Consider the following 20100-nt stretch of genomic DNA (forward strand, 5'->3'; position numbering starts at 1 on the left):
ATTTTCTCCTGGTGTTCCAGTTTCCTCCACATCCCAAAGAAATTCAATTTGTTAGTCATTTGCTCAGTACATGTATGCACAGGTACATTGAAAAAACTTACTTGCTGCAACATCACAGGCACGTAGCATCAAATAAGCAGTACCCACAAGAAAACGCAAATCAAATAAAAATTGTACGCATCTTTTAATAAGAGCACAGAATTAGATTTTTAAAATAGGCCTATTGTAGTTCAAGGTGATCAAAGTGGTCATTGTGCCAGTATACCGTAATGATAAGGGCTGGCTGGTTCAAGAAACGAATGGTTGAAGGGAAGTAGCTATTTTTGAACCTGGTGATGTGAGACTTCAGGCTTCTGTGCTTCCTGCTCAATGGTAGCCGTAAGAAGGTGGCATGGCCCGGATGGTGGGGATCTTTAGATCTGTGGCGACTATGTTGCCTCCTTGAGGAAGCACATCATGTAGATAATGCCAATGGTGGGAATGGATGTGCCAATGATGTATTAAGCTGAATCCACTACTCTCTGGAGCTTCTTACATTCTTGGGAGTTTCTTTCCATCCTATATGTGGGCTCCTGAACATTTTGGATGCATGAACGCAAGGTTCTTCGTACCGCCACAAATGCCCCTTCTCCACTTTCAGCGCACCCACCAATCTTTTCCTCTGGTAAGCTCTTCCATTGATGGACCCTGCTTAGAGGATCAGTGTTAGGAGTCTGCTGTCAATTGTGCATTACAGCATGGGCCATCAAGTGTACTGACACAGTATAACTAAGGCTGCACTTTTGGATCTGTTTATCTGGGAGAGGATACGAGTATTTTTTTGATTACACTGCCCATGGACTTAGGGGAATTTGCAAGGAGAGCAGTGGTGGAATATTTCCTGTGCCTCAAGGTACCTGATATCAGCAGTTCAGGTCACAGCAGCATATACATTAGAGGACAGGGTTCACTGAAGCCCAGTAAACAACCGGTTTTGTGCCCTGTTGGAGGTCTTGATCTTCAAACATAATTTTCTGAAATGAACTAATGACCAGGAAAAGATGGCACACAGAACCTAGGCAACAATTGAAGGGTGAGAGTGCCACATTGTATTTATACAGAAATGCTCAGGTGAGATAGGTGCACTGGCAGCAGACTTGCATGAATCCTAAGACCATGTCGTGCTGCACTAAATGTTGCATTCATCCATTTGGCCTGCGTTCACTGATCCACACAAGCTCTTGTAAATTACCCATACTTGTTTTCGAATCCCTCCAACCTCTTTAAACCTCTTCCAGACTACTTTGCTTCTCCTTTTCCAGCTTTCCTGGCTTCTCTTTATTTTAATGACCTCACCATTGACAGCCATGCCTTCAGCTGCTTGCCCCCCCCCCCACCAAGCTCTCAAATACTCCCCGTCTCTCCTCCCTTAAGAAGCCACTTAAAACTAACCTTGTCAACCAATGTCACCAATTCTGATATTCCACCCAATATTATGATGATAACTTTCTTTTTAGGAATAATCTTGTTGCAGGGTGCTGAATATGACTTTAAGTCAGGTTTATTGCCATTTGCCCAAGTACGGTGAGGAACAGGTAGAATGGAAAACTTAGTGGTCAAGCAGCCTCTGTGGGTGTCAGATGCAAGGTTTCAACCCAAAACTGGACAATTCCTTTCCTTCCACAAATGCTGTTCTACCCACTAAATTCTCCAGCAGACTGTGTTTTTGTTCATGCTTCTAACAGGGACATCTTGTATCTCCAGAATCACAGGCATGTAGATTCTAGGAAGCGATATACAGTATATTCAAGTTGTTGTCTTAGTTTAATCAACTGTTGGAAGCAAAACTGTTGAAGGGCCTGTGTCTGTGTAAAATCTACATAATTATATTGCAAAAGATTCCTCTGTTGTAAATTGAGCCTGTACAAGTTTTTAGGAATCCTGTGTTTCCTGGTTGATAGTATTGGACTGGCTGGCATTTATTTTCCTTTAGCTTATATGGTGTTAGTATTAGTACCAATGTTCAAAATTCAAAGTAAAATTTATGATCAGAGTACATGCATGTCACCACATACAAGCCTGAGATTCTCTTCCTGCGGGCACACTTAGCAAATTTATAGAATCGTAACTGTGAACAGGATCAATGAACAACAACCTGTGCAAATGCAAATATAAAAAACAAGCATGAAATAACCAGACAGAGAGTTCTTAAGGTGAGACCATCGGTTGTAGGAACACCAGAAATAGAATGAATGTAGTTATCCCCTCTTGTTTAAGCCTCCTCAGTGCCTAACGGCTTGATGGAGCCACGGGAGAAACAACTAGTTGATCCTGTTTATGGACAAAGGAAGTTTAAGCGTGACCAGTATTTATTGCCCCTCCCTGATGCCCATTGAGAGGTGACAGTGAGCTGCACTCAGGACTTGCTTCAGTCCTTCTGGTGAAGGTACTCCCAGGAAATTCCAGGGTTTAAGACCCGCCTGCAATGTAGTACCAGTGAGAGAGTTTCAAGAGGATGATGGAAACTTGATGGGAGAAAGCTTGCTGTCTTCATCTTTCGTGTGGCAGAGATTGTGGATTTGGGACATGTTGTCAGAGTATCTGAAGCAAGAACTTGAGGTGCCCATTGTAGGTTTTACACAGTGCTTGGAGAATGGAGCAAAGAAAACTTAAGAAAGAGTAGTCAGAGTGTTATACTTACTATGATTGTATTTGTGGTGTTCTTATACCAAAGCCACAAATAAGGTGATTTCTCAGCAGCTGATTCAAAATCACTACTTTGTCTCTATACATGGAATGAATACCTCATTCACCCTGCATTGTCATTATAGATTACGGACAGAGTTTGCCTGTGATTTGCAGCTTTGAGGAATGCAGATAAAATATAAAAAAATATTGTGACCAAACCGACAAAGAGAAGAAATGGATGATGCAATGTGCAGAAGAATTTAGATGACTGCAGGGAAACAAATCAAAATCTTTACTTTTCATTACTGCAATTAGATTGAGCCGCATATGGCAAAAGCAGCCTTACATCTCTACACCCTCAATGCCTGCAATAAAATGTGTGACAACAGTAATTAGGCATTTAGTCATGTCAATTCCAGAGAAAGGAGAAAATCTTGCAGCAAATCTGCAACCAAATGCTTTGAGTTAGCTCTTCACTTATAAGCTCGGAAAATTTTTGTTGGGGCTCTCTGTCCCTAATCAACCAATCTACATTGGTGGGTTCTGATGGAAGGCCAGAATCATCAAAGAAGAGGGGCAGATCCAACTCACTACTGTAGTCAGACAAGTGTTCTGCAGCTCTGCGACTCCCAGTGACCATCAGGCTTCGATTCTGTGCCCTGAAGCCATAGGCCCGAATCACTGCTCTGTAGATCAGCAACATTTAAATACAGATATCATTCAAAATTAAAAATTGTTTAATAAATATTGAGATAATGAAAACATATTAGACTTACAGTATTTTCAGTAATTAAAATCATAGATGCCGTGTGGAATAACAAGAACCTCGCCCAAAATAATGCAGTTATTAATCGTGTAAAGTTAGTGATTCTATTCATTTGGACCAAGGTAGATATATCAGCTAATGGTGGTGTAAAATTGAGGAGTCAGATGTGAAGTGTAATTGACCCCTTGATTCAGCGTGTTATATGCAGGCTGCAGGGTCAGAAGTCCAAAACATTATGCTATGGGCAGGATCAGTGGTTCACCATGAGACCAATGAGTTTCCATCTAACATAACCTGCTCCATTAACTTAGCTTCTCTCTCCACAGATGTTGTCTGACCTGCTGAGGATTTCCATCATTTTCTGTCTTACTTCAGATTTTGAACAGATGTGATATTTTGATTTAGGACTCCACCTCTTTTGGCTTTAGTAAACTGTAAATGTGGCAAACGTCACTCCTGCCTGTTTTCAAACAGGAGCTGATATGTTTGTTACACCATTCACCTCCAGTGGCTCTCCCCATTGCCTAGATTAGGAGGTTATATAGAACATAGAACAGCCCTAGTACAGGCCCTTTGGCTCATGATATTGTGATGGTCTAATTAAACTAATGACACCTAATAAACATACTAATTCCTTCTGGTTGGGCATAATCTATATTCCTCTGTCTACAAGATATAGGGTATTGAACTGGATGCAATTTATGAACCTATTTGTTTGTGGGATCAGGGCTGAGGGGTGAACTGCACACATCTGAGGAATCAATGCTCACAACGACTGATAATTAGGGATAGTGGCCAGCGGAGATCACTCAGCTATCCGGTTGGCTGGGACCCAGTGGAGATGAGTGGCCAGTGCAGCAGCCAACCAATCAGAATGAGTCGGACCAATATAAACATGAGCAACAGGCAGAAACGACACTCATGTGATGACATCACTTCGACTGGTATCGAAACGTTTGCGGCCTAACCTCCAGACTAAGTGAACAAGCCTACGAATATCCCTCTGATCTCCGCATATCCATGAGTTCATCTAAGAGTGTCTTGAATGCCACAATCACCACCACCCCTGGGAATGTTCAAAGACTAGTTAAAGAGAAGATGGAAGAGTACAGCACAGGAACGGTCTCTTTGGACCATTGTCTGTGCCAAACATGGTGTCAAATAAAAGTTAAGCTTTTCTGGCTGCACATGATCCATATCCCTCTATTCACCGCACATTCACATGTCTGGCTGATCGCCTCATAAACTCCACTATCATATCTGCTTCTCTGGAAGCCTGTTCTAGGCACCTATCATTCTCTTGTGCAAAAACAAACTGGCCCTGTACAACTCCTTTGAATATCTCTCTCTCTCTCTCTCTCGTATTAAATTCATGTCCTCTAATATTAGAGATTTTTACCCAGTTAGTCGCACTTGATACCACATTTATCTATTCCATTGTAGCTAGATTAATTCTGTTGATGCGCCTCTCCTCTTCCTCACTTGCGCCTTGCTCCTCAGCAGAGTTTGAGGATATTGCAGGAACATGGTTGATGGGACCTTTCTATTGCTTTGAGTTGCCTGCAGTTGGAACTCCAAGCAGTGAGATTTGTTTTGCAGATGTGGTACTAACCTTTAGTGTCACACAGGTCCTCTACGTCTCCTGTCTCAACCTCTCTATTGTCTGGAGATGGTCAGGTTACGAGTGATCATTTCTTTTCTGGAGGGAATCTTGTGCTCACTAATCTTCATCGTCTCCTGATCCTTCAAAACTGCGACTTATAAGTTTTCACCCTTGTGTAAATACAAGCCCATGGCTTTTTATCTTCCCCACATGTGAAATCTATCAATTGCTTTGATCCCTTTCTTTTACTTAAGCAATCCTGCTGGATCGAGGATGACTTACTTCTACTGCAGATCTGTGGATTCTGAAGTGACTTATCAAACTAATGGTGGATATGGAGACTATACTACATTTGGGATAGGATGTGCTCAGTGGGGTGGGTGAGCAAATAGCTTGGGTGGTGGTCTGCTCCTTTCTGTTAACATTGGGCCTTTATGAGCTCTTGACTGCATTTGGACTAGGGATTCCATGAGGTTGGCACGGATGATAACTTTTTTTAAGAGCTTTTCAGACCATGCTTGAACTGTTTCCTTTATCTACCTGGTTTTCTTTTGTCTGCATGTTTGGGGAGTCTGAAGTCAAAGAAGTGAATGTTGTGGTCTGTCCAGAGGAATCTGCTGAGTGCAATTAGAGATTCAGCGATGAGGATGTTAGGCAGGGGGAGTACACTGAGAATAGGTCACATTCTGTCCATGGACTGGGAGGATTTTGCAGGGACATTTTTGTTGGAACCTCTCCGGTACCTCAAGGTGCTGCAAATAGCCCATATCTCAGAAATAGACAGAAGTGTGTTGATCACCGCTGCATGGTAGACCATGCATTTGATACTGGTTTGAGGTCTTGGTCTTCAAATGCTTCCTTTCTCTTTGTGGAACCACACAGAAGAGGAGATGAAACCTAGGCAGATCAGCCACGGGCAGGGCAGACTTGAGGGGCTGAAAAACCTGCTTTTTGATCCTATGTTCTCATGTTTTTGTTTGTCCAGAGGATGTCTTGGAGCACAGTAGTCAGTGATAAATTTAATCTTTAGCTGAGAGTTGCCTCAGCAAAAAGGGTTTATAATTTCCATCGTGCTGGCCATTTATAACGGTTGGGGTGGAGGGGTGGTGGTGGTGTGAGGTTTTGATCCCTGTATCCCTCCACTGGTAGTCACTGGACTGAATTCCACCCACAAGTGCTTCCCCCTCTCCAGCTGCCTTTGTGACACTCTTCGTGGAACTCTCCTAATGATTTCCCACCTTGTTTTAATGTTTCTCTGAAGCACCCTTGCATAATGCTTTTATTTTGTTTTCTTGGTGCTGTATAAATGCAGATTGGTTTTAATAAATTCTTTTATTGTTTGTAATCCTTTGTGTATTTCATGTGTGATGCTTTCAGTGGTTACAAAGCCAGTGACTGAAGGCAAATCACATCGAAACAAAATGTGTCTGGAGTTATGTGAGGGAAGCGATTTTAATTTATAGAATAATATAATGAAAGCCTGTTTCAGCTGAATATTTGACAAATAGACTGAAACACATGGCTGGGCTTAATAATAGGCTACATGACTCAGGAATTAGGTCATCTTGATACATCGGAAATAACATTTAATCTACGTATTTAAACTGTGATTACATTGAATGCAAAGTTACATTTCAATTATTTACTTTATGAGTAATATGTATATTTATGTTGCAAAGGTCAGAAATCGGAATTGTTTTGATCAAGAGAAACACAGTTATATCAGTTAATAAGTAAGATTTTTCAGTTTAAAAAGCTATCTGTGGATTAAATTTTCAATCGAGAGTTGATTTACACACAACAGAAAGGTTGTTCTCTGCCACAAAGCAAGATGTCTGATTGTTCTCCAAATAATAACAAAAAATGTCAAAAAGTGTCGCTGATGTGATTTTGTAATTAGGTACAAGCAAATCAGCAAAAAAATGCTGAATACATTAAAACAACAATTGTTGCTTTTAGAAGTGTCCTAATCTGCAACTGGCTTCAATATGTTTATATATTAACTCTATTTTCATTCCCTTTGCAATTAAGCAGGATGATTTTTAACAATTAGCCGTATTTTACTGCTTAGATTTGCAAAGAGGGCAAAGAGAAAAAAAAACACTGTTCAGTAGCAGTGAAAACAAATACAAGCACTTTGCTTTTGAGAACTGGTATGGTGTGATGCTTCAGTAGATACCGTAAACACCATACAGTCTGAAGACAAAACAGAAAATACACAATGTTATAGCTTTGGCAGCACAGTGCTTTAAAGATGAGTCATCAGAAAAAAATACTGTAGAATAACATTTGTGGTGAAATGCTGCATCAGGCAAACATTGATGGAAATATTACAGACCAGTGCAAATCAGTTTCTGTTCCCAGCTGGGCTTTTGTTTGTTCGTGTATTCCTTTTACATTTACAAGTGAATTGAGTTGTATTTAATATGACTTTCAACATGCACTAAACTCTTGCACTTCCAGACCTCCAGACATTTGTGTTTTATGACGCATATGAATGTTTAGTTAGCTGTGTATTAATGTGATCAGGACCGAAATAAAACTTGAAAATTATTTTTCACAAAGGTAAATCAAGTTAGGAGATGAGAATCACAGGAAATACTTTGCTGCCATTTAACCTGTTTATGGTCACTTCCATAAATATGAATAAAATAGATAGCAAAATATCTATCTAAATGCCACCAAGAACTTTCTCTCTCAGTGTTTAAAGTCTTATCTGCTGGCTCCTTCTATAAACATACACGTTATTGGTTATTTGAAGTTTGTTCATCGTTCCCTCTCTGCTAAAAATGTAGTGGCTCCGTGTTTTCACTATGTACTTATCACATGGATTAATGCTGGCAATGTTACCTTGTAAAATGGCTGGAACATTGAGACTTACGCTGAAGAACAGTTCAATCAAGCAACACTTTTTCCATAATGGAGGGCTCGGGTTATTCTGTTCTTTACGACCCCAGGGTTCACATAAATGAAGAAAAAAAATGGAAAATAAGGCCAGAAGTGATTGTTAAAATGTTCCCGCAGTTGCAAAGCCTCTATGGTATTTGCTGTGTGCAAACAGTCCTATTGTTATCTTTTTTATCCCCCTGCAGTAGTCATAAAGGAATACTTATGATTGTGGGATAAAAAGATCACAAATGCCTTTCACAGCAATGTCAGTAATGCTGTAATTATTGTTATTGACTAAAAACATGAATTAAAGCCTAGGTACAGAGGCAATGTTTGCAGATCAATTATTGCTTTAGTGCTCCCGATGAATCTGTTTTCTAAGTGATGATTTAATGGACAGCTTCTGCTTGTTAGGAAGTGCAATATGTTGGAGTTAGTTCAGTTTGATTTAGATGTAAAAATGCCTTCTATTTTAAATGATTTCGGTGAATCTGCCACAGAAAGGGCACATCTATGCTGGTTAAAACAACGATGGCTTAAAATACCTAATATCTTTGTTATATATATAATTAGTCAAAAGGACAATGGTGTGTTACACTTGTTTTGCTTAACCTTTGCCATTTCAAAGTTTCTTTCTTCATAGATATGCATACAGGTACCCCTCAGGTACAGCAATTAAATTGTATTGGCTAATTATCGTGACATGAACTGAGGTACAGAGAAGAACTTGTTTTGTATGCCGTCCATACAGATCATTCCATTACAGCAGTGCATTGAGCGAGTACAAGGTAAGACAATAACAGAATGCTGAATAAGGTGTCACAGTTACAGAGAAAGTGCAGTGCAGGCAGGCAGCAAGTTGCAAAGCCACAACAAGGAAGACTGTGAGATCAAAATTCCATCTTATCGTACCAGGGAACTGTTCAGTAGTCTTATCGCAATGGATAGAAGCTGTCCTTGAGCTATGTAGTGTGTGCTTTCAGGCTTTTGTATCTTCTGCCTGATGGGTAGGGAGAAAAGAAAGAATGTCCTGGGTGGGCAGGACCTCGGTTTTTTTAGATTTGTCCACAAAGAAAATTGGCGAAAGAGTAGACTATTTGCCCCACTGGGTTTGTTGCTCAAGTCAATATTGTCAATAATAATCTCTCAGGTGCAATTCACTTCAGGGCCCTGAAGAAGGGTCTCAGCCTGAAACGTCGACTGTTTATTTATCTCCATCGATGCTGCCTGATCTGCCGAGTTCCTCCAGCAGTTTGTTTGTGTTGCTTTGGATTCCCAGCATCTGCAGACTTGCTCGTGTTTGCAATTCATTTTCCGCCCGCTCCCAATCGCCCGTCAATTGTCAGCCTTGGGGATGTTTGTATGCTGTAGCAAAACATGGCAGATGCTGGAAGTCCGAAATAATGAACAGAACATGCTAGAAAAACCCAGCAGCAGCATCATTGTGAGTGCCGATGTTTCCGATCGAATTCAGTCAATGACTGAACACCCACTGCGGCATGGGAAAGAAACGTCCCCTGAATGGAGAAGTTTTGTCTTAGTCCTCTTCATGAGACTGTGACATCTGGTTTTAGATTCTAGGTAGAGGAAATAGGTACTCAGTATCCATGCTGACAATTCCTCATCGATTCGTCCTTCAGTGAGATCAGCTCCCATTCTTTATATATGAACCAAGTGTGTTGGAAGCAGTTCAAATGGAGAGCTCCAGATTGACTTTGGACATGGAAGGTGAGCACAACAGGTGACTGAAGCTTGTGCACGTACTTAGAGCTTGGGCTGTATACATTGGCCAGGTCATTGGGATGAACAACATTGCTTTTCTTCCAAAAAGCACAGTGGGAACTTTTACACCTACAGTATCTAAGAAGATGGGTACTGCCAATTGAAGGAAAACTGTTAAATGTGTCTCAAAGTGCTTTATACACAATTACGTTCTTATGTGGGAGTTATGTTGTAGTGGAAATCGTGCTTAATCTTTGATGGATGGGCCACACCATTCACATGGAGTCCCAGAATGCACTCCTCTTCAGATTCCACTTGACAAGAGGTCTACCCGAAGGACAGTGAAAATACTTCAAAGATGTTCTTAATGTCCTTAGGAATCCTTGGCCTGTGTCTACTCAAAACAAAGAAGGAGCATCTGAAATGGAACTGAGCACTATGTGACTCTCTGGTGGGGTCTCATGATTTAAAATGAACAGAAGGAGTGAGGTATATCTTAAGACAACCAGCTATCGTACACCTCCAGTCCCACAACCAATGGGAGAATCTGAAGGTCCAACTTAAGGATTATCCAGTTACCACAGAACTCACAGAACTGGAGGAGAAAAAAAAAATCCTTGTTCACTATGCACTGTCTATGTAGGAAACAGAGACATCCCACAAACAGAAATACAACAATGACTAAGTAATCTCACGTCATTTGAGGACTTGTGAACACAAAGCACCCTCAAGCAGAAATGAGATTATTTCAGGTTATTGGGTTATTTCAGGTCAGTTGAAACATAGAAACATAGAAACATAGAAAATAGGTGCAGGAGTAGGCCATTCGGCCCTTCGAGCCTGCACCGCCATTCAGTATGATCATGGCAGATCATCCAACTCAGAGGGATGCATATTGCCTGGAATACTACACCATTTTGTTAAAACACTCTTCTTGGATCCTCAACACCTACCAGTAGATATTACCAGATAGACACAGAATAGATAGTGGCTTTCCTCTACAGTCCTGATGAAGGGTTCCGGCCTGAATCATTGACTGATCATTTCCACGGATGCTGCCCAACCTGCTGAGTTCCTCCAGCGTGTTGTGAGTGTTGCTTTGACCCCAGCATTTGCAGATTATTTTGTGGTTAAGGTAATGGCTCCGTGTACCCGAAGGGTGGCACCTCTCAGAGTGCGCAACACCTTCAGTAATTCCAGGCATGCTAGCCTGGAATTTTGAAATGAACACCCTGGATTAAAGACTTTGATCCACAATCTTCTGACCCAAAGCACGTGTAATACCAACTGCATTAGAGCTGATGCACTCCATGATAGATTCAGTACATTAAGGCCATTTAAACTGTAATCAAATTTATGAAATTATTTCAAAAAGCACATTTTGAGATATTGGACACAGAGACATATCTCTTCATTGGTCCAGTCTAGTCTGAAGTAGGCTTTACCTTGCTTTGGGCAATTTGTTTTTGATATTTCATTTAACTTCTTTCTACTTTTTGTTAATTGAACTAAGCTCACTTAAGTGGAAGAAAATGTAGGCTATTTGGCACTGTTGTACTTGGCTGGGAACCAATAAGATTCCGTTCTTTTACCTGTATCTTGCAATAACTCATATACAGTGGATTCCAGTTAACTGGGACACATTGGGACCAAAATATTTGGCCCACATAAGCAGCTGTCCCAATTAGCTGAAATTTCATAGAAGTGGTTAAAAAGGTGTAAAAAGACAAACTGAGAAACAAATAATGTCTTTAAATGAAATACAGAACAACTTAGAACACTACCAATATTGCTACAGTACTATAATAATGCGATTTGTTCCTAATAATTATCGAAGGAGGAATTCATCCAGTGTACACAATGAACAAAATCAGCACTGACTCCTTGTATGGACTGCCTTCATACAATGCTATCAACGATTGCATTCTCCAGATCTTCATTTTCATTGAAACTTACAAGATGATTGTTAATACCTTGAAATTCTTCATAGGTTCAAACTTGTTGAAATAGTATTTTCCCAGCATTTTCTGGCATCTCCAAGCCTGAATGCTTGAAACTGCAGTGAGCAAAACAGTTCTGAATTCTCATCAACTATCAGTGATAAAAATCACAGCTTTTCAAACACAAACACACACAACTGTTGCTATTTACTAACTGTTTGCTCTAAGCATGATGTAGTGTCTAATGGCCACACAAGTGCATGTGACTGATGCTAATTAGAATTTGTTTGGCAGCAATCTCCTGCCCCAATTAAACCGCATAGTATCACAAATAAAGGAAGGGAATCCCAGCAATTTTCTCAATTAGTTTTTGTTCTTGAAGACTTGTCCCAAATAAGTGGCTGTCCCGATTTCCAAATTAATCAGAATCCAGTGTAATTTCATACTTCTAATATATATAAATATATCTGGTCAGTGACTGAACCTTCACGACTGTCTGGGTAGAGAATTCCAAAAATCATGATCCTCTGATTAATTCCTTTTGTTGTCCCATCCTGCATGGCTGACCCCTCATTTTAAAATGTGACCCCTGGTTCCTGACACCAAATTCAAGAAAATCATTATCTCTGCATCAACCCAGCCAACATAATCAAGGACATCGTCATATTCTGAAGATCCTTTTAACAACAGTGGGAAATATTCCCCGCATTCTGATGTATTTTAATCAAAAATACTGAAGGCATTGCTAGCTAATGATCTGCGATGGTGAAACTCTTGGGGAAGAGACAGGGATGGGGAAAAAATCTGTGGAACTTGAAGTAACAGTTAATTTAATATTTTACACTCAGTGCTTTTCTAACCTGGGGTCCCTGATTTTAATTGCTTCTCACCATTAGTGTCTGCCCCAGGACCGAAACCATAGATCTCCCTCCAGATAGCCTTAGACATCTGTATTGTTCATCTTAAAGAAACACTTTCAACCTTATCTAGTTATCTGTTCTAGTATCATCAACTGTGTAGTTGGCATGCGGGAGGAAAGCATTTTGACTTCATGTGTATAGATGATCTGATTAGTCACGTTCAGATTCAGATTCAGATTAGCTTACTGTCATATACTCTAGGGTACAATGAAATTCCTCACTCATGTGAAGCTCACAAAATAAACAGTATACATGGAGTAATAAATATAACACTAAATACCACGATGAGTGCAATGCAATGGAATGGTGCAAAGTACAGTAATGTAAACGGACATGCTAAAGTGATAGGAATGGAAGAGATAGAATTAAGGATTTGAGAATATGAATGTGATCAGGAAGGGGTGATTGGTTCAGACTTCTGATAGTGTGGGAAAGATGTTCTGAGTCTTCATAAAGAGTCTTATGGAGCTGTGTGGATGCTTTCCTTTATTAGCTGATGCCTGGGATATGAGATCAGGGTGATTATACTAGAACTGTGCTGGAACTGTATAAAACATCTGTAAGGCCACAACCCGAGTACAGCATACTTTTCTGGTCATCACCTTAGAGGAGTGACGTGACTTTACTGAAAGGGTGCAGGGGAGTTTTAGGAGGATGTCACCAGGAATTGAAAATTGTAGTTATTAGGAAAGGCTGGATAAGCTCAAGTTGTTTTCTTTGGAAGAGAGGAGGCTGAGAAGAGCCTTAATTACAGTGTATAAAATTATCTGGGCCTAAATAAAAGTAAATAGGAGCGATATACAAAAGGCTGCAGATTGTGGACTCTGAGAAGAAGGAAGGCAACGAGAAACCAAATAGGGGATGTGGAGTGGTCAGAAAACACAATGGACCTGGTGAGAAGAGGGTATGGGTGATTAGCATATGGAGTAGATGGGTGAGGAGAAAGAAACTCTGAGATGTTGGACTGGGGTGAAGGGGTTTTTGGGAAAATGGTATGTGTGAAAGGCCTGGGTAGATTATATAGGGAGAGAAAGTGACAGGGGGAGTAGTTTAACTGAAATTGGAGAGCTCAGTGTTCCTGTCATTGGAATGTGAGGGACTGTTCCTCTACTTTGTGCTTCGCCTCACCCTGGCAGTGGAGGAGCCGATGAGTGTAGAACTGCTAGACCATTGCTCTTTTCCACTTAAAATGGAGGTGACATCCTGAATGATACTCTTCTTCCATTATGTGATTCAGTGTAAGTTTTGTTGATAGAATCCTTGTGAGCTGTTTTGGGACATTTTGCAACATTTTAATCAGATTTCTGCAGTTGCATCCAGGAGGATCCTCTGCATGCAAGCCCCAAGGCAGCATCACACTAAGGAGGTAACTCAGAAAGTCGAGCAGCATCTATGTCGGAGGGGTGGTGGGGGGAGGAGGAAATGTCGACCTTTTGGGTTGAAACCTCTGAATCAGGACATCCAGTTGCAAAATCTGTTCCCCTCCACAGCTGCTGCTTGACCTGCAGTGTTCTCCAGCAGACTGATTGTTGCTTCAAACTCCAGCATCTGCAGTCTCTTGTGTCTCCACAAATTAGAACACATGTTAAGTGGGACAAAGAACACTTTGACAACCTTTGAAATTCCAGCTCCTCTGGCAGATCCTTTTCCTCTTTAATCTTCATACTCTGATAGAGACATTGATCCATAGCATTATTCTACCTTTTAGTGGAAACAGGATGTCCATGCCAATAAACTTGCCTACCTGAGCTAGTCCTATTTGTCTGTGTTTGGCCCATATCTCTCTATCTTGAGCAGGCTCCTATCTTCACACTCCTCTTCCACCATCTTTTTCTATCTTTTTTTCTCTTTTCTTTATTGTCTGCTTAAACCTATTATTCACCTGTTGTCTTCCAATTCTCCCAAATATCACATCCCTAACCTGACACTACCAACTTACCATCTTACACACCTCCTCAATCCACCAATAACCTCATAATCCTTTCTCAACTCTACCCTGCTCCTCCTTGTGAAGACCATCTCACCCACTTCCCACACAATTCCCAACTCCAACTTTAACCTCTGCCAGCAGGCCTCATCTTCTTTCCAGCAGAGTCATGAAACCTACATTGGTTGTAGCACTGATCAAAATTTGTCAGTGCTGAATAATTGCTTGGGCCTTGGGATTCTATGTATGGAGACTTGCTCTACCTGTGCACTCACAAGTATATATATATATAACATTTTATACATATAATAATGCAGAAGAAGACAATAGTATCCATGTCAACCATTAGTCTAATTCCTTCCTTTCCTTAACTCCCAGCAACTTATTTCTCTTACATATGGCCATCAGCTTCCTTTCTTATTCTTTATGCCATTAACTTCACAGAGCTAATTTACAGAGATTTAAATTCACTTATCAGCAAGTCTTTGGGATGTGGGGGAAAACCTGAGGAAAATCCACTTGCATAGACAGCAGCTGAGGTCAGGATTGAACGGAGGTCTCTCCAGTTTAATACTGGAGCCTAAAGACGAATCTGTTACAGAATGGTGAGAGTATTCTAATATCTATCAAATAAAATGTGAAATGAAGGCCCTGCCTATTCTTTGAGAATCAGAATCAGGTTTATTATCACCGGCATTTGACATGAAATTTGTTAACTTAGCAGCAACAGTTCAATGTAATACATAATTTAGCAGAGAGAGAGAAAAATAATAAATAAAATAAAACATAATAATAAATAAACAAGTAAATCAATTACGTATCTTGAATACATCATTAAAAAATGAAGAAAAACAGAAATACTCTATATTAAAAAAAAGCGAGGTAGTGTCTAAAGCTTCAAAGTCCATTCAGGAATCGGACGGCAGAGGGGAAGAAGCTGTTCCTGAATCGCCGAGTGTGTGCCTTCAGGCTTCTCCTACCAGACGGTAACAGTGAGAAGAGGGCATGCCCTGGGTGCTGGAGGTCTTTAATAATGGACGCTGCCTTTCTGAGGCTTTCTGTGGAAGATGCCATTTGCCTTTTTGAAGAAGAGGAAGGGAGTTCTATCTGTGTTTGGCAGCTTTTTCCCTCAACAGAATTAAAATGAGAGTGTCTTTTCAATTTCAGTTCACTGTTTGTGGGAACTTGCCAGTTGCAATGGTGAATGTACTTGAAGAATAGTTTATTAAGTGTGAATCACTTTGGATTATTCTGAGGATGAAGAAAGCACTACAAAAATGGAGACATCGTCACTTTCATTCATAGCCCTGAAGTTCTGGAATTATTGCTTCTGAGTTAAAAAAAAATTAGATCCCTCATTCACTAACTCTACTTTTTCCGCCAGAGATGTTGCAAAACACTTGAGTGAATCCAATGTTTCATTCCAGAGGATTCCACTTAATTGGGACACATTGGGACCAGTACATTTTGACCTAATTAAGTGGCTGCTCCAATTAGCCGAAGTTTCATGGAAGTAGTTAAAAAGGTATGAAAAAGACAAACTACCATTTAACTGAGTGACAAATTATAGATTAAAATGAAATAAAGAACAAATTAGAACATTACCAATACAGCTTCAGTACTATAAAACTGTGTGTTGGTTCCTAATAGTTATTAAAAGAAGAATGCATCCACTGTATGCTGCTGTGTTCTTCTGATTGACTGTCAATGAACAAAATCAGCAGAGACACCTAGTGCAAATAATGTACTGCATTCATGCAATGCTTTTGATGATTGCACCTTCCAAATCTTCATTTCCAAGATAACATTCAAGATGATTGACAATACTTTCAAATTCTTCATAGTTCCTAAAGTGTTGATATAGTGAAGTCATTTCATTTTCATTCCTGGCCATTTCTAGCATCTCCAAGCCTGAATGCTTGAAACTGCAGTGAGCAAAACCATTCTGAATTGTCTTATTGCTTATTGCTTGCTAACTATCAGTGACAAAAATCACTGCTTTTTAAACACAAACACACAACTGACGCTATCTAGAAACTTTTCACTCAAAGCATGATCCAATAGCCACACAAACCACAAAACTGACATGAGCTAGAAATTTGTCAGCAACAGTCTGTTGTCCAATTAATTAACATAGTGTTCCAAATAAATGAAAGGAATCCTGGCAATTTTCTCCATTTTCTCGATTTGTTTTTTAAGAGCTGTCCCAAATAAGTGGCTGCATCAATTAACCAATGGCCCAATTAACTGGAATGTATAGTATATTGTTTATTTTGATCTGGACTTACTTTAAGATCATTTGATGAAACATTAAATTCAAGGCAGTTTTGAATTTAAGGGGAATGAAGAAAGGCACTGGTTTGTAATCACAGAGTGGGAGAGATGAAATCATTGAAAATGCCCCCCATGATTGGATCACTTTGGTTCTCCATGGAGAATTGACTCGTTAGCATCAACATGGTGGAAATTGTTCACCTCTTCATTTTCCCAAGCCTTTTTGTTGGCTAGAAAGCAAAAATTGCACAACTCTCTTCATGCCCAGACAAATGCAATACCAATAGCAGTCGAAAAGCTCAAAACCCAAATATTTTCACCTATTTCATTAATGACATTCACAAGAGTAATAGAGTCATACAACACAGAACTGGGCTCTTTGGACAACACATCTAGGCTGACCTTTTACAAATCTACATTAATTCCATTGGCCGCATTTGGACCATTCTGTGTATAAAACTAACCCTTCGGATCTCCTTCGAAACTCCTTACTTTCGTCTTACGCCAGTAGCACCTTGTTTTAGATACTGTGCCAAGGAATAAAGAAACTGATAATCTACGCTATACATGTGCCTCACATTATTTTATATACCTATATCATGCCAGCCACCGGCTCCTGGGAAAATAAGTCTGGTCTATCTAATCCCTGCCCATAACTGAAGTCATCCAACCCAGGCAACATCCTAGTGATCTCCTCTGTACTTTCTCCAGTCAAACTCATTTTTTCTGTAGTGTGGCCACCAGCATTGCACGCTTCTATCATGAGATCAGAAGTACACTGATGTTTGGAGGATGTTCATTTCAGTTGCAGCTCCTTGGCAACTGAAGCAGCCCATGCCTGCATATAGCATCATCTATGCTACATGCTTGCATGGGCTTGCAAGTGGCAAACAACATCGATGCCACAAGAGTATCAAATGATGAATATGTCCAACAAGAGGAAGTTTAACCACCTACCCTTGACTTACAATGATATCACTATGTTGGATCCTTCACCGTCAACAAAAGGCTAACATTAACCTGAAATCTGAATGAAGCAATCAGATAAACACTATGGTACTATGTGTATACCTATGGTGAGTGACTTAACCCAAAGTTTTTCTGCCATCTATAGATTATCAAAAGAAGATAACATACCTGTCGAAGATGAGTTCAGTTCCAGCAGCACAAGAAGCAGAAAGCACCAAGATAAACCTCTTCATTGGCACCCTGATCTAGTCACCCTAAACACGCCTTCCTTTCACCACCATTTCAAAGTTACTGCTGTGTCTATTTGCTATAAAGTGCCCTGCGGTTTCTCACCCAAACAGGCTCTTAGGCCCATCTAGTCCATGCTTATTAACCTATTTTGAAAGCACTTTCCAAATCCACCAAGCAGTAGGCTCACAGAAACACCATCATATGCGTATCTCTTTCTGAACCACACACTGTTCCATCACGGAAGTATATTGCTGTTCCATCATCATCATTGCATCTCCATCTGGGAACACCATCTCCAACAGCACCGTGAGTGTACCTTCACCAGAAGGACCACAGCAGAGAAAGCGTCACCTTACCACCATGTTCTTATGGGGAACATGGTGATGGGAAGTAAATACTGATCTTGACCATGAGACTTGCATTGCAAATTAACAAGCAACAGATAACCTGGCAACCAGGCTTTCAAGAAAGCAGTGGGATAAAGTTCCACTCCCTTCCTACAAATGTCACGCTCTGCCCAGGCTCTTTCTTCACTGTCTTACATAATTTATGTATGATTTTTAAAGTTCAAAGCAAATTCACTATTGTATTATGTTTATGTTACACGAGACTACCTTGAGAATCACTTTCTTGCAGGTATTTACTGGGGGAAAAATACTATAGAATTTTATGGCAAAATAAACAGACAAAGGTTGACAAAGAACCAATGTGCAAACGAAGACAGACTGCGCAAGTATAAATAATACTGAGGACATGAATTGTAAAGGGTCCTTGAAAGTATCTATGGGTCATAGAGTCATTTCGGAGTAATGGTGAGTGAAGTTATCCACGCCTGTTCAGGAGCTTGATAGCTGTAGGGTAATAACTGTTCCTAAACCTGATGGTGTGGGACCTAAGGCTTCCATACTTCTGCCACTGGAAGTGGGGATCTTTGATGCTGGACCTGTTCTGTGTGTTGTCTGAATCGAGGTGCCATAAACATGTTTTTCATTTTACCTGTATTTGCGAATTTGACAGTAAATGTCTTGATTTGAAAGTTGGGGAGGGCAAAAGTTACATGTGGAAAACAGTGTGGCACACATAGGGTTAAATTTCTTGTCAATCAATAACATTTTTACACTTTTAATTAATGCTTTATATGCCATATGAATAATCATGATAATTTGCACAGTGATTTCTTGCTGTTGGAGACCTAATCCATTACTTGCTTCAATGAACCGTCATGTAGCTTATGTGCAATTCTTTCAGCCGGAGGTGATGGAAATACCTGAGGCCCTACAAGCCCCCATTAATAATAGTTATCATTAATATGTATAATTCATGAGAAAATTTGTTTGTCAAACATTCCAGGCAGGTCGGTTAATTCCTAGATCAATTGATAACATTCACACCAGCTTGAATTGAGATACTTCAACTTGAAGCTTTTTACCCTTCATCACCATTTTGTTTGAACAAACCAAGCACTGAACTCTCTGCAAAGTGAAATGTTATACAGTATTAACCATGTTCTGGACTTCCAGTAACAGATTTTTCTGGAAATGATTACAGCGTGACAGGTGATTAAAATTTATGGCTGGAATTTCTGCAGCCCACTTTAACCATGGATAAGAATCATTTGAGTTTAGCTGAATACTGAGTGGTGTGGTGGTCAAGTTACTGAACTAGCAATCAAAGTTCAGCGGCAATGATCCAGAGATGTTAGCTTGAGTCTCACCATGGCAGCTGGGGGACTTAAGTTCGAGTAATTAAATAAAATCTGGAATTAAAACAAAGTAATAATGTTAACCGTGACACCAATGGATTGCTGTAAAAATCCATCTGGTTCACTTGTGTCCTTCAGAGGAGATCTGTTGTCCTTATCCAGTGCGGCCTGAAGTGTATGAGACTTCAGAGCTGCTAATGTGGCTGACTTTTGACTGCATGATCACTCAGAGATAATCAGAGTGTGCAATAAATGCAAGAAACTGCATTGAGTTCTGGTCACAGCTCAGCACATTACAGGAACTAGCCTTCCCTCCAGGGAGTCTCCACTTCTTGTTGCCTTGGTAAATTAGACAACATAACAAAATCCTACCAAACCTCTCATCACCCCCCTCAAATTGGGCAGAAAATACAAAAGCCTGAAAGCAAATAGCACCAGGATCAAGGGTAGCTTCTGTTAATCAATGGTTCCCTAGCATGATAAGGTAGGC

Source organism: Mobula hypostoma, chromosome 1 (assembly GCF_963921235.1).
Source record: "Mobula hypostoma chromosome 1, sMobHyp1.1, whole genome shotgun sequence".
NCBI classification, from domain to species: Eukaryota; Metazoa; Chordata; class Chondrichthyes; order Myliobatiformes; family Myliobatidae; genus Mobula; species Mobula hypostoma.